General features: G+C 41.3%; 1 long non-coding RNA gene across 1 annotated transcript; it reads left to right on the top strand.

Moving 5' to 3' along the window:
• Positions 1-139: 139 nt before the first annotated feature.
• Positions 140-27,356, top strand: LOC122328367. The gene is made up of 3 exons (XR_006247787.1): positions 140-269; positions 2,353-2,397; positions 27,279-27,356. It is a non-coding gene; the product is annotated as an uncharacterized LOC122328367 (long non-coding RNA).

The raw sequence follows: 27,356 nt of genomic DNA on the forward strand, positions 1-27,356 counted from the left end.
GCGACAGCTCGATGGCCTTGCGATGTGAACAAATCGTTCGTTCGGTTCAAATCTTTTGTGTGAATCTTTTGAACCGATTCACAAAAGCGGACGAGTTTAATAATTAACTACTTTGAACTCGTTCTTTGAAACGAACCGATCGATGCAAATGACTCGAACTAGTTCAGACTGAAGTAATCGAGCACCGGTGGAGCGTTAGCGTTCTTAGCCTTTTGGCTAACAGCTCTGAGAAGATGGCATCCCCGGACCAACCTGACCACCAAAATCAGGTAGCTGATACCATTCACCCAGCTAAAAACATTCATTTAGATTTTTCGGCGGTGGACCTGCAAAATAAATGCACAATTTGTCACGCTTCAATTATTGATGAGCTCATGATCCGGCTGTCCCATGTTGTTTTGGAAAAGTTTTAGCTGGTTTGCTAGCGCCCTGGTCACTGTCTCATCCCATGCAGTTAGACAGATGTGTGTGACAGGTGCAGGCCACAAAGAACAGCGCATACGGGGGATTCCACTCCTCATATTAATGTGTCAGTCTCTGTGAAATAATATAAGCGCTATATAGATAATATACAAGTAATATTCAGTCAGGGGTCGTTGACCCTGAAAACATGACACATTCATTCCTCCATGTGCTCATCTGTCTAAGTAAAGAAATGTTTTATCTGTTTAAAGCCGACATACAAGTATGATTTATGAAATATACCAGAAATAACCATTTAAAGATATAGTTCACTATGTCATCGTTTACATTTACCCACATTCATGTTGTTCCAAACCTGTATTTTTGTAAAATAAAGGTATGTTAGAGAGATACATTTTCAGGGGTGATGGCAAATCATTAGTGGGGGGAAAAATACATGCATATATACACACACACACAAATTAATAATTAATATAAGAACATAATGCCTCACATTTGTTTCAGGCTGTGTACTTATATGTTTTATATATGTAGTAGTTTATAATAAAAACACATGTAAATGTACATTAACAATATTTCATTTATTGCTATCTTTTTCCATTATATATTTTTTTACTCTTCATTTTTGGACTTTGAGGTTAAGATGAGAATACTGCATGATTATTACTGTGCATTTTCTCTATTGAATACTGTTACCATAAGTTAAACATAAGTTTGTCAAAAATATTAAGAAACGTATGAAATTTATGTCTGTTTCAGATATGCTTATTTTTAGTGGGGTTTTTTTTTGGAAGTGTGTTAAAGATGACTAGCCTGTGTTCTGAAGTTAAGAACGATTGCGATCAGTGTGTCGACTCAGTTGGTGTGTGTTGGCGCAGTGTGAAAATGACAGTTATAATTCCTAACACGCAAAATCTGTTGCCAGCAAGTGAATGTTTGCAGTGTTGCTGTTTGTTAGAGAGTGTAAGCTAGCCTAGACGAGAAGTTTAGTGTGCTGATATTTGCCCAATTTTTGGGAATAACGAGATCCAATTGCTTTAGTTGCATTTAAGGTTTGAAAATGTGCAGCTCTTGCAATAGCAGATGTTGTACCCAAGACACTGAAATTAGAGCGTTGCTATTACACACACACTAAAAAGTAAACTATTTTAAATCAGAGAACAATTATTTTTAATTATTATTATTTTTTAAAATAATGATATGTAATGTTTGTTATTATTATTATTATTATTATTATTATTATTATTATTTAATTAAATAAAGGCAGTCTTCTTGAACAAATGGTTGAGCAATAAAAAAAAGACCCCAAAATGTACAACGTTGATATATATATATATAAACTGTTACTATTGTGTCATTGAGCCTAATGTTTAACCCAGTGCTGCTTTCAGAAGGCTAATATGTTTACAGTAAGTCATTTTCTCTTTAAAGAGTCAACTGCATGGCTAATTAGTAAATTAAATATCCTAATTGGAACCTTGCAGGCTTACTTAGTCCTCTAAAGTGGATTAAACAAATGGTATCGTGCACTGATAAGAACCAAAATGGCTTAAAAAGCTTAGTGCAGTTGCGCAATGATAATAAAAGGCAGGTGTGTTAATGACTCTGAACAGCAATCAGCAATGCAGCAAACTCTAAAGTCCTTCTAGAATAGTGTGTAGACAGTTAGGGTTGGCCAAAAATAGTTACTTTGTGACTTTTGATGCATTTTTTTATGGTAGTGTGCATTTCTAGTGGGCGACTGATTATATTAATATTATAAAAAGGCATTTTGAATATAAAAGCCAAAGCCACAGAATAACATTAAATGAAAAGAAGCTGCCATGTAATGAATGTCAGACGCCGTACTGTTACATTGAAGAATCTTTTGTATGTCATGAACTCTGCCGTGAGATGGCGCTGTAACACAAGGCTGCCGTTCTCTTTCAGAGCTCTGCTCCAGCCAGAGAAGACGTGCCTCCGAGAGAAGCGCTGGTAAGTGATTGTGAGTCTGACTAACCAGCATCCGTTTTCTACTAGTGCAAGCCGTCTGAAACACTTCATGACATTGTAACCAATTGATTTGCATTTACGTTATTATTACAATGTGTATGCGATAAAATAGGAAAACACAATTGTTTGCAAAAAGAGGAATGGTTCTGCTTTTTAATTCAAGTTGTTTTCATGGGAACGCTTTGCTCTGAAATGTGACGGGATGAGTCACGTTCAGGGATATTATTTCAATATTTCTTAGTCATTGGTGCCTTTGTTGTATTGCTGTTGTTGTAAATGCAATAACCCAGACGAGGCTGTGTTTCACAGAGAATTGTAGGATTATAATTACATTATTATTCAAATGTAGGCTTTATTACTGTATTTGATGTATATGTGTATATATACGGTCATGTGAAAAAGTAAGGACACCCCATTGAATTTCGGGGTTTTCTTAAAAATGATCTGGTCCTTGGAAAGTCTTAAAATCTTCCAAGATGGAAAAGCCATGTGTGACAAAGTTGGGACATCCTATGATTCAGTTGCCTGTAGTTCCAGTTTTAGCAGAACTTGAAGTAATTATCACATCGTCTCTCACATCGTTCTGGATGAATTCCGGCCAACTCTGCTTTACAACGTTGCTCGGTAAAGTCTTCTTCTTCTTCTTCTTCTTCCGCTTATCCGGGGCCGGGTCGCGGGGGCAACAGTCTAAGCAGGGACGCCCAGACTCCCCTCTCCCCAGACACTTCCTCCAGCTCTTCCGGGGGAACACCGAGGCGCTCCCAGGCCAGCCGAGAGACATAGTCCCTCCAGCGTGTCCTAGGTCTTCCCCGGGGCCTCCTCCCGGTGGGACATGCCCGGAACACCTCCCTTGGGAGGCGTCCTGGAGGCATCCGGAACAGATGCCCGAGCCACCTCAGCTGGCCTCTCTCGATGTGGAGGAGCAGCGGGTCTACTCCGAGCTCCTCCCGAGTGACTGAACTCCTCACCCTATCTCTAAGGGAGCGCCCAGCCACCCTACGGAGGAAACTCATTTCGGCCGCTTGTATCCGAGATCTCATCCTTTCGGTCATGACCCAAAGCTCATGACCATAGGTGAGTAGGAGCGAAGATCGACGGTAAATCGAGAGCTTCGCCTTGCGGCTCAGCTCCTTCTTCACCATGACAGACCAGTACAGCGACCGCATTACTGCAGAAGCTGCACCGATCCGTCTGTCGATCTCTCGTTCCATCCTTCCCTCACTCGTGAACAAGACCCCAAGATACTTAAACTCCTCCACCTGGGGCAGGAGCTCCCCACCAACCTGAAGGGGGCAAGCCACCCTTGTCCGACTGAGGACCATGGCCTCAGACTTGGAGGTGCTGATTCTCATCCCAGCCGCTTCACACTCAGCTGCAAACCGCCCCAGCGCACACTGTAGGTCTTGGCCAGATGTAGCCAACAGAACAACATCATCAGCAAAAAGCAGAGAAGCTATTCTGTGGTCACCAAACCAGACCCCCTCCGGCCCCGGCTGCGCCTAGAAATCCTGTCCATAAAAATAATGAACAGGACCGGTGACAAAGGGCAGCCCTGTCGAGTCCAACATGCACTGGGAACAAGTCTGACTTAATGCTGGCAATGCGAACCAAGCTCCTGCTCTGATCATACAGGGATTGGACAGCCCTTAGCAAAGGGCCCCTACCCCATATTCCCAGAGCACCCCCACAGGACACCACGAGGAACCCGGTCGAATGCCTTCTCCAAATCCACAAAACACATGTGGACTGGTTGGGCAAACTCCCAGGAACCCTCCAGCATCCTGAAGAGGGTATAGAGCTGGTCCATTGTTCCACGTCCAGGGCGAAACCCGCATTGTTCCTCTTGAAGCTGAGGTTCAACTATCGGACGGATTCTCCTCTCCAGTACCCTGGCATAGACTTTCCCAGGGAGGCTGAGAAGTGTGATCCCCCTATAGTTGTAGCACACCCTCCGGTCCCCTTCTTAAAAAGAGGAACCACCACCCGGTCTGCCAGTCCAGAGGCACTTTCCCCGCGTCCACGCGATGCTGCAGAGGCGTGTCAGCCAAGACAGCCCTACAACATCCAGAGACCTGAGGTACTCCGGGCGGATCTCGTCCACCCCTGGTGCCTTGCCACCGAGGAGCTTCTCAACAACCTCAGTGACCTCAGCCAGGGTGATGGTCGAGTCCCCCCGGGTCCCGGCCTCTGCTCCTCAGTGGAAGGCGTGTTGGCGGGATTGAGGAGGTCCTCAAAGTATTCCTTCCACCGCCCGACAATATCCCCAGTCGAGGTTAGCAGGTTCCCACCAGCACTGTATACGGTGTTGGCAGGGCACTGCTTCCCTTTTCTGAGGCGTCGGACGGTTTGCCAGAACCTCTTTGAGGCCGTCCGATAGTCATTTTCCATGGCCTCCCCGAACTCCTCCCAGACCCGAGTTTTTGCCTGCACAACCACCGGGCAGCGGTCCGCTTGGCCCACCAGTACCTGTCAGCAGCCTCAGGAGTCCCATGAGCCAACCAGGCCCGATAGGACTCCTTCTTCAGCTTGACGGCATCCCTTACTTCCGATGTCCACCATCGGGTTCGGGTTGCCGCCACGACATGCACCGGAGACTTTACGGCCACAGCTCCGGACGGCTGCGTCGACCAAAGAGGTAGAGAACATAGTCCTCGGACTCAATGTCTCCAGCCTCCTCGGAATCCGGTCAAAGCTCTGCCGGAGGCGGAGTTGAAGATCTCCCTGACAGGGTCTCTGCCAAACGTTCCCAACAGACCCTCACAGTGCGTTTAGGTCTGCCAAGTCTGTCTGGCCTCCTCCCCGCCAACGAATCCAACTCACCACCAGGTGGTGATCAGTTGACAGCTCCGCCCCTCTCTTCACCCGAGTGTCCAAGACATGCGGCGGAGATCAGATGATACAACCACAAAGTCGATCATCGACCTCCGCCCTAGGGTGTCCTGATGCCCACGTGTACTGGTGGACACCCTTATGCTTGAACATGGTGTTCGTTATGGACAGACCGTGACTAGCACAGAATTCCAACAACAGAACACCACTCAGGTTTAGATCGGGGGCCGTTCCTCCCAATCACGCCCCCAGGTGTCACTAGCATCACCAACGTGAGCGTTGAAGTCCCCCAGCAGGACGATAGAGTCCCGGTTGGAGCACTTTCCAGCACCTCTCCCAGGGACTCCAAGAAGGCCGGGTACTCTACACTGCCATTCGGCCCGTAGGCACAAATGACAGTGAGAGTCCTCCCCAACCCGAGTCGCAGGGAGGCGACCCTCCGTCCACCGGGTTAAACTCCAACACATGGCGGCTAAGCTGGGGAGCTATGAGCAAGCCCACACCAGCCTGCCGCCTCTCACTGTGGGCAACACCAGAGTAGTGAAGAGTCCAGCCCCTTTCGAGGAGATGGGTTCCAGAGCCCAAGCAGTGCGTGGAGGTGAGCCCGACTATCTCTAGCCGGTATCTCTCGACCTCCGCAACAACTCAGGCTCCTTCCCCCAGAGAGGTGACGTTCCATGTCCCTAGAACTAGGTTCTGAGTCCAGGGTTGGGTTGTCGAGGTCCCCGCCTTCGACTGCCACCCAAACCACAAGGCACCGGCCCCTTACGGTCCCTCCTGCAGGTGGTGGGCCCACAGGAGGATGGCCCCACGTCGCTGTTTCGGGCTGAGCCCGGCCGGGTCCCGTGGGGCAAGACCCGGCCACCAGGCGCTCGCATGCGGCCCGGCCCCAGGCCTGGCTCCATGGCGGGGCCCCGGCTGCGCCATACCGGCGACGTCGCGACTCCATTACGGTTTTTATCCATAAGGGGTGAGGTGGACCGCTCTTTGTCTGGCTTGTCACCTAGAACCTGTTTGCCTTGGGAGACCCTATCAGGGGCATATAGCCCCGTTCAATACAGCTCCTATGGTCATTCAGGCACTCAAACCTCTCCACCAGCGTTAAGGTGGCGATCCTCGGAGGGGCTCCGGTAAAGTGCATTTGTTTATGCACAGTTGTCTTCACAGCGTTTGAGTCAGGCTTTGATTGGTGTATCTAAGCACATGGATTCTTTCATTTTCGGCCGTTCGGTTGTAGATTTGCTGGTGTGTTTTGGATCACTGTCCTGTTGCATCACCCTTCAGATTGTTTAGAAATGGCTGTATTACTCTTCCCAGATTGGCAGCAACAGTTCTTTCTCTAAGATCGTTGCTGATGTCTTACCTTCTAGGTATTGTGTTAACACACACCTGAAGACTGTGAAAGCCTCACACTGGCTGATGATCCATTAATCAAATATATATTCGATTAGCGGTGACTGGCTGCTATTAATTTCTATGTTAACAGTAAGGGTGTCCTAACTTTGTCACACACATGGCTGAAATAAATAATAACACAATGCATCTGTCATGTGTTGTTATTCATCTGAGGTTTTATTTTCCAATTCTTAAGACTTAATTATGTCATGATGAGGAAATCCATGGAATTCAATGGGGTGTCCTGACTTTTTCACATGACTGTGTGTGTGTGTGTGTGTGTGTGTGTGTTTTTCCTGATCACGTACACACATGCTGTCCAACTAGCGCCATGCTATGTAAGACTCTTTAGATTTATACTATGCTTTCACTCGAAACCCCCTTTAAATCACCGTTGTTTGTGATTGCAATCTAATAGTCATAAAATATTGCAGAAACATTTTATTTGTTGCCTATTTATAAGCAGCTAACTACTGCACTTGCTTTGCGTTTCCCTTCATGGTTATGAACATACCCCAAATCTAATGGGAATCGCATACAAATCATATACTGTCGTAAATGTGTATTCATTAGTTTCACGTGCCAGTGTTTCTCTGGGTTTGTTGTGGACAGGGCAGAATGCGGAAGTTTAGGAGAAGCTTGTCATCGGAGGAAACGCGTAATAAGAGTGACATCTGAGCAACAAATGAGCTTCTCCGAGTCATAACAGCGAGCGCGAATGAGAAAACAAACAGAGACAGCACTGGAAGCAGCCAATCCTCATCAGATTTTACGTTTAATCAAATAAATGCAGCCTTGGTGAGCATAAGTGACTTACCAACCCTGAACTTTTGGACCGTAGTTGTATGATCATAATTTTTTTTATTAATAGAATGTAACTCTCAGCATGTCAAAGATGTCATTGACTGTGATTATCATTTGCCCCGTCGATGATATGATTTATTAGCCAGCAGTTTTGTGAACCTGAGTAATCCTCACTCATCCTCGGTAGCGGAACCGCTCTCTTTATTTTAATGTTCTTAAACTAGGTAGTTCTTGGATTATCTATGGCACATTTACTATCATTGGACAATTAGGCTGTGTATTGTGCGGTTTTGTGTGATGTGATTTTCCGCTATGAATGATATCTAGCCATGCTCAAAGCACTGTCCTTAACAGCGGGGAAAAATGTCGATTATTAAGGCTTCTTGGCTTTCTAACTGCTTGACAAGTCCCCCTTTTTTCCTCTGCTTTTCTCTTTTTGATGAGCTGCTCTTTCCCAGTTAAGTGGATTATTACAGCTCTGGATAATTCATGTCACAAGGCATTATTTGGATGGGGTGAATAATTGAAATCTGTGTCTGAAAGGATTTGATGTGGATGAGCGGAAGGGGAATAGTGGCAGGGCTGGAGGGAGGCTCTGAGCTGGAGTGCCGGGGTGTCAGGCTGGGGACACCAGTCACGTTAACAGGTTCTGACTCACCTCGCCGGATGGGCGGCCCTCGCTCCTCAGTGGCAGGCGACTCTGGCTGGAGTCTGAGCCGGAGCAGGTTTGGACCTGCGCTGCACTCCGGCCTGTCAGTCAAACCCAGTACCAGTCGTGCTGAGGGTTGAGCTCTCGCCTCCAGGGCTTGTCCTTCCTGGCCTGTTCCTCTCTCACACACTGCGCCCTACTTCATTATTTCTTTATTTAACCGCCCCCTCACTTTTTCCTTTTCTTTCCTTTCTTCTCATTTCATTTCCTCTCTGTTCTTTTCCTCCCCCGTTTCCTTTTTTCCTCTTTTTTTCTGTTCTTTTCCTTTTCTTTGAATTTAATGATTTTATTGTCCTGTATATTTACCTTTCCCTTGTGTTGCTCTTTGCGAGTTTCTTCACATTCTTCTTAACTTGTCTTTTCTTTCATTTTGCCCTTTACGTTTCTTTTCTTGTAATTTCTTTTTGTCCTTTTTTGGTTCCTTTTCTTTGCTTGCTTTTATGATTTGTCCTCTTCCCCCCCCCCCTTTCATTTCCAATTGCCTTTGCTTTCCCCTTTACATTTCTTCTTTTCTTTCACTTCAATGTGCCTTTAACCTAACCTTTTGATTTTTCCTTTTGAGATTTTTTTTTACTTTTTATCCCTTTGCATTCCATTCCTTTCAACTTCCTTTTGTTCCTTTCTTTTTCCTTTCCATTTTTGTTACCTTTTCCCTGTCCTTCTTTCTTTTCCTTTCCTATCCCCTCTCCTTGTTTTTTTTCCCAGTGCATTAATTATGAAATCACAGAATGGCAATAAACACCCAACTGAATAACGTGCCTGAATGTATCAGCAAAAGCCAAAGATTTAACCATATACTCAAGCTTAGTGAAGTTAAAAATCAACCCACCAAATCCCCTCTGGCTGTCAGAGAGACTGTGTTTGTCAGCTCTCTTGTTTGCCTTTTAGACTTCTGTGGTGAGCTTTCTGCCTCAAAGGTGTGTGAAAGGTTAAATATATTTCCCTCCAGTGGTGTTTTGCGGTACCCTCCTGCGATCTGCCGCCAGTGACAGTAACGCTCAGCTTGTTGGCATGGTAACTGCCGGCTCCATGGGACGCTCTCCCATCCTCGCTCTGCCCGCTGGGGCTCCACCGTGCGCCCCAAATATCACTGGCCTCCTGTGGAAAGAGCGAGGGATGCAGGAGCAGAGGGAGGAGGTGAAAGGAGGAGGGAGGGGGGAGAAAAAAAAAAGGAAAGTTGTCAGAAGAACATCCCGCTCTCGCCGCAACTTCAAAAGCTCCCCTTCCCCAGGATATTAAGCAACTGTGATGAAAAATTTAGCAAGCGTTAAATAAGGCGCTTTGAAGTGATCTGTTTTGGCTCGGCAGTCTCTGAATTTCCGGAGCCCCTCTGCTATCACCACAACGCTAGAAAAAAGACACAACATCCCCAAAGCCTAGGAATTGGGGTCTGCCTGACGAGATGCCAGTGTTGACTTTGGCCACTGCCTTTGACTGTATCGTTTGCGCCATTATTTTCTTTATATCATACACCTTGCTGTTGCCTCTTGCCTTCTAGGCATTGATGACACATCTGTTGCTCAAATGTTGGTTTTGAAATTTGCTTCCACTTTGCAGGGAGTCGTTTAAAATAACACAGATGGTAGAAAGCATAGGTGATCCACCAGGAGCGTTCATTATAGGTGAGGTCTGATCTATGGGTCGCTGCAGACATTTTGGGACTTTCGACTTTTGTTTCAATTTCTCTGGTTCCTGATTACGAAACTTGAAAGTTAATTATTGAGGGAATGAGGGGTGGTTAGCCAGTAATAACCCAAAAGACTTACTCTGTGCTCACTTTCAAACTGTGCTGCAATTTAATTTGCCTGGGGATCCATCCTCGGACTTTTCTCTTTTTTCCCCCCCTTTGCTCATTACTTTAATTGTAATTGTAATCCTTTATTGGAGCTGTCTGCAGTAAAGGAGAGTTATGGTTGGCACGGGGGCACGGGCCACAGAGATATTTCATGATTGTTGGGGATGATGGTCACTAGGTGGCGATGAGCGGGCAAATGAGGGGTCTCTCATTCCTGAGAGATTGCCTTGAGGATCTGACTGGGTTGATTGAAGAAGCATACCTTGGCAGAGCATACTTTTCAAAGGTATCAGTCTGCCAATGGTTGATAGACATCATGAATTTGTAGACATCGCTCAACCCTACATCAAACCCTTATTTACATACATCTTATTGTTACTGTCCTTCTGGGAGAAATAGTTTTAATGTATACGTAAATATATGCTACCTTGCAAAAAATCAAAACGGGGTCAGTCATTTTTTTCTTTGATTGTAATTGTAGAATGTTTGCTAAAACTATTAATGTGCTCATGTTTGTGAGAGATGTGGAAGTTTATTTAGTGTTGTTGCAATTGGCACTGTCTTGTCCCGAGCTGTTTAAGCCTGTGGTTAATGACACAGGAAAGGCCTGCATGGTTTTATTGTTGCTGTGTTGCACTTTTCCGCCCCACCAACCTTGTCCCAGCCGCCTTGAAAGGGCTCTGTATGAATTTTCACTGTCACATCCAAGGGCGAGCGGCACAGGGTCAGCTAATTGCTTTTATAATTATGATTTCACGTCAGATTTATCGTGCATGCTTGAAGTCTGCAGATCAGGGGCCGGAAAATGTGTTTACAGCTCTTGGCCCGACTCATTCTCCCGTTTCAGTCGTTCTTTTGACTCAATTTACCAGATTAGAGGTGAATAGATGAGACCTGGCTTCCTCTTCAAGCCCCATGTGTGTATAATTTCAGAACTCCATCTGTAAAGTCCCCTACTGAATATGTTTGTTTACTGCAGCGAAATGCTCATTAAATGACTGAGGATGACACAAACCAGAAATCCCAGTTTTGCATTTGAACCGTGAAATGGCGTCTCTCCAATCCTCATTTGTTTTCGGCCTGACTCTTTGACACTAGTCTGAGGACTGTGTTATTTAGCCTCTTTTATAGTAGTTTCCATAACTGTAAACGGTTAGTATATATATATATATATATATATATATATATATATATATATATATATATATATATATTTTTTTTCTGGTTCTCTTTGAAAAGGCAGAGCAGATAAAGACAGAGTGGCGCCCAGATTTCTTTACATTGTGGTTTTGGTCTCATGTGTGCTGTTGGACCAGATTTCTGGAGCCAGTCCCCTGGGCCAAATTCAAGAGATTTATGGCGGACATCTCCCCACATGAAAAGCCCATTTCTTTTCTTTTAATTTTCTTCTATTTGTGTGTGTGTGCGTACGTGTGTGTGTGTGTGTGTGTGTGTGTGCGTGCGTGTGAATTTTGCTTTACAGTCTGTTAAGGGGTCTTAAGTGATATCAAATCTTGCTTCTTTCATTTGATGCTTCTCTTGCAAAGTCTTGTGACAAAAGGGATAAGAAGTCATAATTCACAGTTATCAGCTAATAAACTCCTCTCAGCATCAAGAATGCTGATTAAGATATGCTTAAGATATGCTTCCAAACATGTTATTACGTTACTTTGTAGTGACTGTCACCTCCTAATTTTATTTTTTATTATTGTCAAGGTGCAACGGTACAATGCTGGTAACCGATGGTAATGCCATGTTACTTGGAAAGAAAGTGAGGTTCAGACATTTGAGACCATTTGTGTAATTATACATGAATATATAATTCTGTTGAAATAAAAAGATCTTTGTTTTGTTATGTTTATGTGTATTTTACAAATAGGTTGCAAAAATGCATTTTTCTGTGTCTGAAGTCAATCATCTGGAATCATCTGGTGCAGAAGTTGTAGTTTTAAACTTCACCCAAATATGAAAATTTGATGTTTATCTGCTTACCCCTAGGGCATCCAAGATGTAGGTGACTTTGTTTGTGTTTACTTAAGAAACAAAGATTTGTAACTTTAACTGTTGCAGTCTGTCAGTCACACAATGTAAGTCATGGGCACACAATCTTTGAGTAAAAGAAACATGCACAAACAAATCCAAATTGAACCCTCCGGCTTGTGGTGATATGACATGAAACGATAAGTTTGTGCAAGAAACTAAACAGTATTTACATCATTTTTTACCTCTGATGCACCACAATATCCGACTCATTCATGTCTTAGGGCATCAATGCATCTTATCTGTTTTAATAATTAGATGAAATGTATTTCATCGAAAAGCATACATTAAAGTTTAATAATCAGAAGCATCTTATTTTATTATAAAAACAACAACAAAAACTATATTTATCCTTTTTTTTCAGAAACACTGAATTGCTGTGATGTGTGCAAAAACATTTTTTTGGTAATTATTTCTTAAAAATAATGTTTTGCTAATAAATGTATTAATAATAGTAGTACTATAAGTATGTTAAGTAATATATTTCTGTCACATGCTCTTCAAATGAAAAAGTTTGACGGGTTGTTGTGAAGATCCTTATTTTTGTTTGTTTACCTGTATGATATGATGCTCACAAAGTGCTACTCAGAGCTGTTCTAGAGATTATGCACTAATATATGGAGGTGTCAGAGGCTAAAAACACTATGTGTGTAGTAAACAAAACTCTTGCATCAGCTATTCATTCACATGGAGACGTTCAGAACATGCAGGATTCATAGCAAAGCTATCAGTGAGCGGATATCACGGATATCAACAGCCTGGGTCATCAGCGTCTCTGGCTATTTGTCCATTTCTCCCAATGCTCACCCATTTGATCAGAACGAGGCTTTACCATTCCTCAGACACAGGCTTTCATGATAGTTTCGTGTTAGCCTGTATAATCTGGTAATTAAAGTTTGTCTTCAGTTTGACCGCAGAGAATGTTAGTTAGGAAATAGTGTTGACTTCTAGCCCGTTAAACATTACAGTCTGTGTCATATTGTTCTTGAAGCCAAGATTTTCCAAGCCAAATACCACTTGCTCCATCTTTACTTCCTTTTACTGGCCTGTCAGAATGACTGAGAATGTCTCGAATTTAGGAAATTGTGGGTTATAGGCCATTAAATTCTCCAAGGTTCCTTAATTAAATCCTCTTTTATGATGTGCGTCTCTGTTTGTCAGCGCGTATTTCTCTCCGTCTGCTCCTTTTCCATGTGTCTAGATTAATTTTGTATGACATAGTTTAACGTTACACTGTCCTCCTTTCACATTGCTCAGTGACCTGATGAGGTTGGGCCGCACTGCCTGGGAACGCGCGGTTTATTTTCAGCGCTTTCCTTCTGACGGCCGCAGTTTGCCAGCCGCTTTGAAGGCAGGCTTTAATTGAACTCTTTGATTAGCCAGAAATCAATAAAACATAATTTATACGTGCGGCGTAATTTGTAAAATCTCGTCAAATATATTAATGCTAACAGCACGGCAAGTGCAGATCTGTAATTTCTAGTTTTGCCGTAGCCTGCGAACTGTGTCATTCGCGTTCGCCCGACACGATGATGGAAATATGACAGGATTTTAATTACAGCGTAGCCGTGTTTTTAAAGAGGATGGAAGGAGATCTGTGACACCAGTTTGGCTTGCGCTTTGTAATTACTTCCGTTTGATGTGAAGGTTCTCCTTGGCGGCAGATACCAAGAGTAGTATAGCATGTGATGGAAAGAGAGCGACTCGCCATATGACTGAGGATCAGGTCGAATCAGCGACTACCTTCCCCCGTCACACGCACACGTCCCCCTCTGCCTCCAATGTCACTTTCAAGGCATAATTACTCCAAGTTGTGTTGATTAGTCTAAGAAGCAATTATGCCAGTTTTTCCGCTGCAAATGAGGAGACATGATGGCCCCCTGATTGACAGGAAACATCTCTGCTTTAATAAGTAAATGACTATGGTAATGCAGGTACAGAGAGCCTTTGATATGTCAGCATCTTTTTCGTCGCGGGCCCTGTCCCTGTGATTTTAATGAACAGGAGTGGGACTAAAGCCCCGTGTTTCCGACTCCCAGGATCTGTCAGGAGGGAGGACGGCTCGCAGGACCGACCGGCAGGCAGCCTTTCGTTTGGAAACGCCTAGCGCTGCTGACAGCGGCTCCTCTGATTTCTGGGAGCGTTTGATCAAATGAATAAGGCAAAAAGGAAAAGAGCGTCTCCACGGTGCACTGCGAAAGCCAAATTTTTCTAGTTGTGCCCCTTTGAAGTGCGCGATTATGTTTGGAAGTCTAGAAATCAGAGAAAAATACGATGTAATTGACACATTGGGACTGTTCTTTATCTGCCTGCGCGCAGTAAGTTATTAGCTGTTAATTCATCTGCCAACCTCTGCAGCGCCCGTTATTTGTTTAAATGGAGGGATTCCCATGGTGCATTTGTAACTACACTGCTGAAATGCTTCTCTCTATAATTATTTAACATTACACGCTGACTTATAGTGGTTATCGGTGCTGGAATATTAACATGGGAAGAGGCGAAGCTGTTTAATCACGACTGAGACTTGGGGCCAGAGTTGTGTTTAGGAGCGCATGGGTTTGCTATGATCTGCTTTTCGAATGCCATGGCAAATGTTGGTTTCCTTGTACAGTAAAACTTGAATTTGGCCTGATTTGAAGGTGTTGGAAGCATCGCCGATCAGTTGGACAGAAAAATGGTGGAAGACCCTATGATGGTGCCCTGCTTTTCATCCAGTAGATGCAACAATGTGCAGAAAAGAAGTAGATATGTTGCAAAGCAACGAGGTAGTCTTCTCTTCTCGAGTTCACTTTATTGTTCTTTACTTTACCAGCCTAGAGTTGTCTGTTATTGTAAGAGTGCTGTGCTGTGCTGTACTTCGCTAAAGTTTAGTGTAGACCAGGGCTTTCAAACTGGGGCCCAATGAGTGCTATTGATTTCATTTATCCATTTATGTATCAAACTTAAGTATAAAGTAGTTTGAAATGTGAACATGCGGATTATTGCAACATTGTTTATCAATTATTTTCATTGCTAGGGGCACAAGAAGAATATAATTTAAAAAGTAATAATACTACCTTTTATATTTTAAATACATTGTTATACATTGAAATAAAAACAGTAACTGTATAAATGTGAAATTATATAATATTTGTACATATTTTGCTAAATATTATGTTTATCTTTTTGTTATATATATTTGTTTTTTTAAAAATAAATTTTTAACATTTGAAAATATTACCAAATTCTTATTATATAATTACACATTTTTACTATATTATTGTGTACTGTATAATTTATTTTCTTTGTTAATTACATTTTTAGTCAAGTTTTAGTCGGCATTCTATATAAAATATTTTCCATGTAATATCGTACACATTTGCTTTAATACAATAGCAATCATGTATTTTTGTTGTATTTGCATTTTTTATTGTCTCATGCGGTATAAATGCTGAAAAATCATCTTGGCCTCAACAAGGTTGAAAACTTCTGAGCTGTCTTTCTCTACTACTCTGCACATCACTCCATTGCACTCTAGAGCCCAGTGTACAGTACTCTCGTCTACTGCGCTTTACTCCAGTGCTTACTATTCTAGCTCTCTCCAGTATATTGTACGGTACTCTAATCTACTCTAGTCTTCTTTGCTGTACTCCTACAGGATTCCCATACAAGCCTGCACGCCGACAGCCTTTTATACATTATTCCACACTTTTTATTCTTATTGTAGGTAGTCACTTTATGGATTAGTTCATAAACAGGACGCCCGCCCCTCGAATAACCTCCGCGGGCACACACGCGTGTACCGCCGCATAAATGTAATAGAATCATTTGCACCAGCACTCTCAATCCCGCGCGTAATTTATGCGGATTGAATAAGTGCCGTATTGTGGAAAAAAAAAGCGCGAGTGGACCAAACACTCATTTGTCACCTCTAATAAATGTTGGAATGTAAATTATGAAGTTATGCTTCAGATGTAAATGCACTTTGTTTCAGTCTCTTAATGCAGAGGCCCCCTCGCCAATACATTAAGAGAGTGAGTGAGGTCGGCTGAGAGAGAACATAAAAATTCAGTCTGTTTTCACAATCAATAATAAGCTCAAAAAGGCTCAGATGGAGGAACATTATGAAATATTTGAAGTCGACTTCATAAATTATTGCTGGAAAACTGGCATGTACACTAAAATGTAAATACATTAATGTTATTAATAATGAAGTGACTAATAGTTCTATCAAGACTGTAATAGCTGTTTAATAGAACGTGACAGCAAGAATATATTGCACTTCGCTCTCTGAGATGGGACGGCGTGGGACATTTATCAGCGCTCGTTCAAATACACTATTTTGATTATTTTGTTCAACTAATTGCCCGCCCCCCTTCAAACCCAACATCTTGCCCCCTCAAAGGGAAAAAACGAGTAATAGATATTAATTAATACGTGTCAGTTTTAACCAGTTTGATGAAAAATAATGTAGAGAAGATGCTAATAGGCTTCTTGTTTCTCTCTGTGTGGCGCTGGGAGATTACAGCTTTAACAAGCCAATCAGGAATCAGTCAAGTGAGCTGCATTATGGCATATAAAAGTTCTTATGGAGTGAATGAGCTCTGTAAACGTACAGGAAGTTGCGAAAAAAGCCTAATAAGACGCGATGGAAAATTCTAGCATTGAAAAACTAAAACACAGCGTTGTGTATTTAATATAAGGGTGTACAGGCACCTGTTGCTGCCCCTTTTGTGAGCACTAGGGGCTGCTGGAGACTGTGTTATAGATCTGTACCTGCTTCTCTCAAAGTAAATCCCCTACAAGGGCCTGTAACTATGCATTTTATAGGTCTCAAAAGGGCAGAGGCGCTGCTTGAACTTGCTTATATAAAATCGCAGTTGCCTCTGGGCTCTAGTAAGTGCAGAGTTGTTTATGATGACTCTTTGCCGTGCCGACTGAGTCGGGTGTGCTGTACAATCCAAAAAATACTTCACTGTCCGTATGAGGACTCGCATATATCCGTAAAAAACAGTTTTTATTCTTTGCATATCAGCAGGAGCCCAATCATAGATTAGCGCTGTATTATTAACACTTCTTACAAGTCAGACGAACAGCAAGAAACAGGAACCCGCATATCTGCTAGCTGCTGGCAGCGCTGCCAAACACCTGGACCAGCGGCCCGAGGGCTTTAAGTGTTGTGACAACAAGAGAATGGCAGACAGGTCTAAACACTCAGGATAGACAGCAGTGTGGCACATGTCACCGTTTTGGGTGGACTGCCTGATTAATCAGCGGAGGTCACTTCTGCGGAGAAGCTGGTCGTGAAAGAGTCGGGGGAGAGGTGAGAGTTGTCAGCAGCCTTTTTTTGTAATGGAAATTATATCACTTGCTTCTGTTGTTGCTAAAGATATAAAGAGATTGTATTTCACAAAAAGATTTCCGAAGGATCAAGACTGGAGTAATGCCTGTTGTAAATTCAGCTTTGCATTACAGGAATAAATTACATTTACAAATATCGTAACGATACAAAACATTTTTAAATCGTAACTGTATTATTTTGTATTTTTGCATAAAGATGTATAGCCACGGTGAGCATAAGACACTTATTCAAAAACGACCCTGACTTTGAACTTTTAAATGGTAGTGTGTTTTTGTAAAATTCTTTTTTTTTTTTTTTTTGCTGTTTGCAAAGCTGTTGAAATAAAAGTCCTTCACATTGCGTGATTTTGCCTTTATTATGAAAGTAACAATGTCCAAATTGTAAATAAATAGTTGCGAATGAGTTAAAAAAACATAAAAAAATAAAAATAAATTGGGTCCTTGAGCCTATGTGTTTTGAATCGCACAGAAGAATTTAAGACACTTTGAGTTTAGAACAGCGTAAGGTTGAAGTAATGACAGAATTTTAGCTTTTGCACTGAACTATTTCTTTAAAGGAGTTGGGGTAGAGAGCAAGAGAGAAGGACAACAGTCCCGTGGGACTCAGCGGAGAGGTATTGTCATGTGTTTTTCTCAGTCAAGGTCGGCAGGAAATGTCAGAGCAGGTGTGTGTCTGTCAGTGAGTGGCCTGCCAGCGCAGCCCCTGGGCTCCAACACGCCATGCTGTGACACTGGAGCAGGACTCACACTCACACACACACACGTCTAGATCCTCATGCCCCATAAAGCCATCGCGGGTCACCTCCGGGCACAGCAAAGTCTCACGTAGGGTCTCACGTATTGAGCACATATTGCATCTGATAATGCAACAAAGTCATTTTAGATAGCAATAACCCATGTGTTAGCTACTGTTTACTGTTTCTAAAGAAATATTTCACTCAAAAATTTTAATTCTGACATAATGTACCCTCACCCTTTTGCGATCTCTTTTCAAATGAGTCAGTGAGGTTCAGTATTGGGTTGGACCCCACCAACTTTCATTGTTTGGATAAAACCATTCTGTCCTTTGTGTTCCACAGAAGAAAGAAAGTCTTGCATGTTTTGAACGACACAAGGATGATAATTCGGTCATCATTTATTCAGTTTGGGGTGAACTATCCCTTTAAGGTGTGTCTTTATGAAACGTCCCATTAAAAGCCAGTCTGATCTGTCAAACATTTGCGTGTGATCTGATCTCTGCTTGTTCATTCCATTGTGTTTTGGTGTTTTTCATGGTTATTGTTGCTTGGGCAGGGTCAAGAGGGTTTTTACGCAAGCTGAACTGATTTATACGCAGGTTTGAGAACAGGGCTGGGTGGCACCATCGCATCATCGCAGACATGCTTTGGGCAATTATGCAGTAAAACCTGTACATTCTGGCTGAACCTTTAGAAATGTACGATTATTCTCTCAGACAAGCATTTCTCAGATTCTGTGGCTTCAGTTGAGTAACAGCAATTCCCCATATGAGTCAACAAGCATAAATCACTCTGCCACGCTTTTATTTTCTACCCCATTCCAAACCATTTTGCAAGAAAAACAAAACAACTTTTTTTTTTTTTTTTTTTTGTCAGCGCAATTTCAGTCACTATGATAATTAAAATGTTCCAGTTTGTTTGAATGCACTGAATTAAAACTGGAAACCTGAATTGTTTTTATCAGTTTTCCCGCCGCTGTGGTTTGAAGAAGGTTTAATCTCATTGGTGGATTAAACACTTACTGCTTTTCTCCGCCATGTGACCCTATTTGTGGTCTGAGTATCTCTTTAAATGCAAGCTCCGTTGTCATCTAATCGTTTCTGACAGCTCTGACTATCACACAGCCTGGGAGGCCTGCCGGTTCACTCGAACGAGCCCTGTCGTTTTCTGAACTTCCTTTTGGAACCAGTAGATGGTGGTATTCATCTTCTGAGATGTACCCAGAGAGCCGTGGGAGGCCAGGTTGCCCTGTCTTTGTCTCTTTCCTTGTCTGATCTTACTTCTTTAAACTTTCTCAGCCTTTTACCTCCTTCTATTCAACTATATCTCCCATTCCGTGCGTTTTTGTTATGCTTGACGCATCGTTTTTTGCTCAACATCTAGTTGTTTTCATCTCAGAGTAATTTAGAAGAGGGTCATCGAGCGAAAGGGTCACACCACCAGTTCTTCACCTTTTTGAAGACCGCAAAACTGTTGATCCGCAACATGCAATAAGCGTCCCGAGCTATTGAATGAAAGTCGTCGTGAGATGATAATGTCACCGGAATGTCACAGTCTGTCTGCCGGTGGCGTGGCCGTCCTCTTTCAGTGTCATATTGTGCTTATGCCTAATCAACTAACCAGCAGCAAGCGCATTTCCCGTTTAATTGTCAACGTACTATTACGTCTGTTAGCTAGTTTAATGTGAGAGATGTTGGCACAAAATTGTACACTTTGATTTTGTGAGTGTGTGTGTGTGTGTGTGTGTGTGTGATTATGGGTAGGTGGGCGTCTGAAGCGGAGAGGGAAGACACTCGTCAGGGTTATGGCAGTCATAGCTGACAAGAAGGCTCTTCCTTCGTCTCCATAAACCCCGCATTGTGTGGTTTGGACACGAGTGCGGCGTTGTTGCCATTGGTGCTGTTTTCATTTTGCTTCAATTAGCTAATTGGATGTGAAGGGTGGTAGTGTCTCTGAAAATGAAGGACAAGGATCCAGCGTCGGGTTTAAGACCGCCTTTGTGTTTATCTGCGAGTCGGATCGCAACGTGTTATTAGGATGTGCCACTAAGTCATGATAGGCTGCTATTAATTTGCACTCCGTTTCCTTTAGATTGTCTTGAAATCGGATGTTTGGTTTTTTTTTTTTTTTCCTCAGGTTTTGTTATGAATTGCAGTGGCATTAAATGTGTGTGTGTGTGTGTTTACGCCCTGCTCATTTGCAACTCCGAGACATTTTGCACAGCCTGTCACCGAATGTCATCATTGACTGTAAAAGTAGAGAAAAAAAATGCCTCAAATTACAGGAAAGCAGCACTGCATTAAAGAACAAAGAGGATCGATGGCAGTACATTAAACTTTATACAATTGGGGGGGAATCAACTAATTAAAATTGATTACTCTTGCTTTGTAAAAGTGTTTCTGAATTAAATTATTGTATGAAAACATTTTGACCAATTGTGGAGCTGAGGAAGTATCCATTACTGGATTACTGCTGGAATATTTGCGGTGAGCTGAGCTAAGTACAGTTTTTTTTTTTTTTTCCCCTTACTGCCGAGTCCAGGGGCCACAGTTTCATCTTTCTGTCTCTTTCTCTCTCATACACGCATATCTCACATTTTTTTCATAAATTGTCCAAAAATAATGGCAAAAAAATTCGTAATAATTTTAAAACCATATTAGACCACGGTTACTGTTTATTTTATTAAGTGTTTCTATTTATTAAGCAATATTAAATTCAATTGACTGAAAACTGTTTTGCTTTTTTGGCAAGAAAAAGCTCATATGAAGAAGTCAGCTTTATAATGAAAACCTCTATGTAAAATATTTTTTTTTGTGTGAAGAATGTCCAATACTTAATGAACCCCCGACGCATACACATACTATTTTTTTCAGGTTATTGTCAACTCCGTGGGCATATTTTTCTCTCCTCAGAAGATGAAATTAAATAAACACGGCAAAACATTGCTAAATCTTTTTAATATCTTTTAGCTATGTGAACAAGTCTTACATGGAACACCTCGGTGAGCTGGCGAAGTGTGTCAGATGTGTAATTCCGGCACCACAGCCGCTTTGGCTCTCTCATTAGCGAAACAAATGATCACATGTGAAAGCTGGACATATCTCCCAACAGTTAATAATAACGATTAAGATAAATTTGCCCACATTAACAGAAATGTTTCCAGCAAATGCCCTGCTTTACCATGTTCTATTGATTTACATGTTAAGAGGAAATATTTCAGGTCTGGAATCGAAAGTATTGAGTACTAGTTAGGCTAGTGTTACAGATTAGCCTGGGCTGAGTGAGGCAAGTTGAAGGCAAACGTCTGTGTGTGTTCAAATGTGTGTCAGGGCTGCCATAATTCTGTGATTCTTATCATTTTAATATTTACATTTCTTAACATTAGGCTTGAAAATATGCTGTTTCGTTAGTTTTAAGTTTATAGTTTTGTTCCTTCCAACCCCAGGCTCTCCTGAGTACAATGGCACGATAAGCTGTTGAATTTTCTAATTTTTAAAACGTTCTGCAGGATTTCACAAGTCATCAAAAACAACTGGAAACGGTCCGAAAAAAAATGCGGGAACCCTGATTCTGAATCTCGCCCAGAAGGCTTTAGTCATAGTTCTTTTTTAAACCTTTATAGATCACATAACAAAACTTTCAACTGTCCTTTTCTCTGCCGTTGTATCCATTGTATTTTTTTGTTTTGTTTTGATGTTAAAATTCGCCGTGACCTTTAAGTCACAAAGTTCAGAACATTCATAAAAATTGCCTCCGCCGTGATTTGAATATCAGCACTGTAATCGCGGGTCTCTGCGCTCAATCCACTCGCAGCACATGGAAAATGTGTGTCGCTCTACTTTGTCATCAGTAATGGCTCTTTTTGCATATATCTATTTATCACGAATGTGACCTTTTGAAAGTGGATTTGGTTGCATAAGGAAGATGGGTAAAGGGATAACTGACTGAGATATTCCCTTTTCATGCACTTTTTTTCAGTAGTTCAAAGTCGTAAACAGACCGCACGGTTATGCTGAAGACCGATCGGAGTGACTGCTAAGATTTTTGTGATTATGGTGAGGGGCAGGCAGAACGTTTTAAAGGGATAGTTCACCTAAAAATAAAAAAATTCTAGCATCGTTTACTCACACTAGCGGTTTTCTTTCTTCTGTGGAAATCAAAAAACTATTTAGAACAATGTCTGTTTTGCTTCATACCCCGCTGTTTAGACTTTTATTGCTTGTGTAAAAAAAATATTGTTTTTTTTCTTTTGTTCTACAAAAGGAACGGAATTAAAAAAGGAATTCTCATTTTTAGGTGAACTGTACTTTTATGGGCAGCCGTGGATGATCGAATCTTCCAGAAATCCCAATGAAAAGAAAGCAAAAATGGGCTAAAACGTTGCTTCATGAAGGATGGTAAAGGTTTATTGACGTATGTAATGTCTGTGTCGTGTGGGTGAGGAGTTGATCAGTAAGAATTGATTTCATACGGCTGTTTTAGATGAACTCTCGCTCTCTCATGCACATGTGGTTCATGCTCGACTGTTCTCAGTGGGCTCTCCTCGATAAAGGTCATTTATAGCGGAAGTTGTCATAATTAGAAGGGCATTTTAAGATCTAATTATAAAAGATTAAAAACACCATTTTGCGCATCAACCCATCAGGAGTTGAAAGGAATCTGACTGCATGGAAACCCACGTTTGCAATTTAAGAGAGTCGGAGCGCTTAAAGCATCCTAGATATCCATCTATGTCATGGAAACATTCATGAGAGAGGTTAATTAATATAGAAAGTCGACTACCATCTCTTTTTCCCTCTCTCTTCTTCTGAAACCATTGTTTTGTAGGAATCTGAGACCAACCTAACACAATTGGATCAGTGTCTATTAGGCCTTTATTATATCAGGGGTGCTTCTTCACAAATGTACAGGGCAATTTGAAATGAATTGATTCACGCTGAGACTGGATCCCCAGACCTGCTAATGATTTCCTTTTAGCTTCCTTTACCCTTTCCTTTTAAGTGCCAACTGATGGCCCCCACCTTCTGCTGCTGTAGATCTTGTCCTTTCTCACGGAGCAGTCATTACTGTCAACAGTCCTGTAGCCTGACAACAGACCTGTGTACCATTAGACACACATTTTAGTTTATAACTTTGTTTCACGTCTTCGAAATTGGTGCAGAATTTGGGCCTAAAGTACCTACAGGGTAAAAGTAATAATCACCACAGTACTTTTCCGCATGCTGTTTTTTGCTACGCACTGCATGTTTTTTTGCCTGATTAGGCTTTCAACAAATTCATTGACAAAGAATTTGAGGAAATTTTATTTAACATTTTAATGCTTTTGTTATTTTACATTTTATTGCAAATTTATGTAGCTTATAAAAATTAAATGAAATCTGTTATCTAATAGACAACACTTTTTAAAATAAATTATATTATTATTAAAATAATAAAACTCATACACGGTTTGCAAAAGTATTTGTTTTAAATGTGCAGGTTTTAAAACCTTTACTCTTTTAAAATAACTCTCTAACATATCTTGATACTTTAAAAGTTTTTGCCTGTCATATTTAGCCATATCACGATTTATACCTCTTTTGCTCTTTCATTTACATTGTGTTTAAAACAATCGTTTTACCGATAATTTTTTTAAACATTTTAATTAAATATATATTATGTAAAAATAAAATAATAATAATTGTATTTAATGTAATAATCATTTTAAAATCAAATAATTATTTACATATAGTCATATATTTGCTTATGTGAAATGCATAATACTATTCATCCCTACACACACAGTTTAAGGCACTTTTTGGGCATATTTGAACACTTCTGTGATGTTAAAATCTTTTTCTTCCATCTAAAACTGATTTAATCATGTTTGCCTTAATATTTTATGTAAATGTGTGTTGCCTTGAGCAAAAGTATATTTCCCTATTTGACCTGTTTGCTAAGGAAGTCTTCCTTCTCATATCTGCTAGTTAAAGAACAAATATCAAACTTCCTCTTAAATTCACACAGTTTACAATTTATTTTACTGGTTATTCTTAGAACGACATTTTTAGGGTGAGAATAAAATAAATTCAGGAGCACATTTTGACGTCAACGTGACAACTCAAAATGTGGGGGTTTACTCAATTTTGTCCTGTCCTACAGACCAGATATTGAACTTTTAACTTGTTTAAGGGAGACTAACATGAAGAAAGCATGTCAAGAAAATTTGGCTTCCTTAATAGGACATTTATGTTTCCTTCCCGATCAATATCATCACGTTAAAGGGAACGACCACCTCCTCCAAATTTAAGGCGAGCCCGAGGCAAAAGTGCTCTGTTAAAACTCGGTCCGATCCAAACTCAATAACCGACACGGCGCGATTCGCAAGACCTTGTCCAGTCATCATGTTCGCGGCAGGCATGTCTCCAGACGTGGCCCTTAATGTTGCTTGGCCCCTATGATTGAGTTTTCACCACTTTTAGGTTGCACCTGACACTTGATCATTCATCTCATTTGTAAAGATTATTGGTTAGAACAGGGAGCACTTTCCGTGCATTAGCAATTTTAGCCTTACAAGAAACACTAGAAAATAATGGTTGATTAACAAAGAGTATTTACTGGTATTCAGCAAAGAAACACGCACCCACCTTTTTAATTTGAGTTAATATTTTGCTTGCCAAACCAAATGTGCCTTGTACTGACATGCAGTGATACAGCTCTCCTTAAAAGCACAATCGCGTGCTGCTACCTTATACGACAACGAGGGTGATCTATACGTCAATAAGTAGACAAGACTAAAATCTGCGCAATGTGGTTATAATTGATTGAGATGTCTGGGTGGAACTTGCATAAAGCAGCCGTGTCATCTGCAAAGAAAAGCACTTTTCTTCTCCTGAAGAACAGACGTAACACTCTTGAAAATAAATGGACATCGCCTCATTTGTTATCCCACTTTGATCCCATCTTTTAAAGAAGTGTTTACAAGAATGCCGTGGCCCTTCCATCCAAGTAAAAGCTAGTCTCAATCACAAAAAGGAGTCATATTTCAAGCCGAGCAGCCGCGATTTTGACCCCTTTGTCTTTATAATCTTAAATGAAACATCCCTGCTTTTTTTTTTTTTTTTTTTTTTTTTTTATGCAGGCGGTGACTCAATTGAGAATTTTCTTTTCCTGTAAAATGTGATTTACTGTATGCGTAACGTGCCTGACATCGTTTTTGTGCAGTGAATAAAGAAATTGATGGTTTATGCAGTTTACGTGGTGTTTATAGAGCGGGAAAGAGCGTTTCTGGATTGTAAAAAGGCACTTATTGTGTCATTGTACAACATCTCAAAACCTCATCCATTCAGACACTAGTTTTAAGTTCGATTCATGTTTGAAGGCTTCCCAGAACTGAGCCGAACTTGCTCATTTATGAAGTGGGAGTGTTTTTAGTGTGTGGACTTTGCAATCTTCTTGTCATAAACTTTCTAGGTGACTAAATTCGCTATGCCTTTAAGTTTATATACAACGTGGTCAGACGCAGTAGGTTCCTATGGCACCCAAAATGAGAGAAATTCTTTTATTTTTTTCATGATTCTGTGTGTGTTGTTTTTGTTTAGTTTTTTTAGTTATCTTTGCGTAATGCAAAATACAAATTTGTTATTGAATTTATTGGTAAAAAATAATTATGCATATCGAGATTTTAATAATGCATTAAACCCAATGACAAACTATTGCCGTGAAACAATGGCATGTACAAACAGTTTTAAAATGCTAAAGTAAACTGTTTGACAAGTGGATAACATAAAGTATGTTTTAATGACGGTTAGAAAAAGGTTAACTTCTGACACTAATATAGAGATCCAGAAATGTCCTTACCCTTTAGGTAACAGCTTTGCAAAGCTCATGTTACCGTAAAACGCTGTCCCTGATGTGTTCTGAAACCAGGTGTGACTAAAGTCTCATTCTTTGCAGACTTTTTTTTTTTTTGCAGACAAATGCGGCCTGACTGCTTGCTTATTCCAATTATCGGAATCATAATCTCATGGTGTTCCCTAAATCGGCAGTGCCCCCCTTTTCGTCTTCCTCCTTCATCCAACAAAGTCAAAGTTGTTCCCCATAAATTTAAGCTGAAATCAATATGATGTGTTTTTGAAAGGAAAAGCGGTCCCCGACTCACTCTGTCTTGATTTGTCGCCGCAGAATTATACAGCTGGCCCGACTATTACACATTCTTCTCAGCCTATTTTCAAAATGCAATCCTTTTGGATTGAAACAGGTCTTTAGTATATGCAATGCATTACCTAAAACGGATTACCACAGACAGCGCTCTCAATCACTTTTTATCTTTTGCCGCTTAAAGAAAAGAACAGTAATCAAAACCTTTCAACCTATTAGAGGGATGACTTTTACAATTGAATCACAGGGACCACAGGTGCGATAACGAGGCGGCTCGGCTTTATCCTTGAGTGTGCGTTTCCCCCCCTATCTCCAGATGTTATTTCATGTTTATCTGTTCTTTAAAAGCACCACTTCAGAGCCCGCACTTCAAATTCATGCCATAATGGTGTTTGAGGAGGAGACCCTTTTTTAATTCTAGGAGAAGCAAGCTAAAGTGGCAGATCAAGGTGCATCTCGAAGGAAAACGCGATGGAATCGATGGGAGCGGCGCTGCACTTCCGACTACACGTGTTCTGATGATATTTAATTTTCTAGTGCATTAACACTCAGTCATTACAACATGCAGCCTAGGTGATTTGATCATAATGCATTTTCTTCTTTAAGAATCGCTGAAGTTTTTAGCCAGGTATTGTGCCGTTATTAGATACAGATGGGCACTTCAGCATTAAGTATAGATTTTCAGTCCCTGCTCACTTAAGGCTAGGAGTTTGTCTTAAAGAGGATAATGGCAAATTAAACTCCATAGCCCATTTGTTCAGCAAACCTTGATGGGATAATTTTATAACTGCTGATTCACTCATTTCCTAGATTTATCTCTAAAGTGGTTTGGTGGTCTGGCCTCCATATACTTATTGGGAGGGGGAGGACTATTTTATAAGTTCCTGTTGTTGGCTGATGATATACCTTGGGAGTTGGAAATGTACAATAATTCAGCCTGCTTGCAAGAATTCCTGAGCCTTCCTCTCGTTTCCGGTGAAGTTAATTTACTGATGACTTTCTATCATACTGATGAGCTCATTTCACGCTGCAAATGTAAGACGTCTTTGTTTTTTGGTTTTTCCTCTCTTCGCAGATTGCCACGGCAGTCAAGTTTCTACAAAACCAGCAAGTTCGTCAAAGCCCCTGGCAACCAGAAAAAGCGTTCTTGAAG

This window comes from Puntigrus tetrazona, chromosome 23 (assembly GCF_018831695.1).
Source record: "Puntigrus tetrazona isolate hp1 chromosome 23, ASM1883169v1, whole genome shotgun sequence".
Lineage (NCBI taxonomy): Eukaryota > Metazoa > Chordata > Actinopteri > Cypriniformes > Cyprinidae > Puntigrus > Puntigrus tetrazona.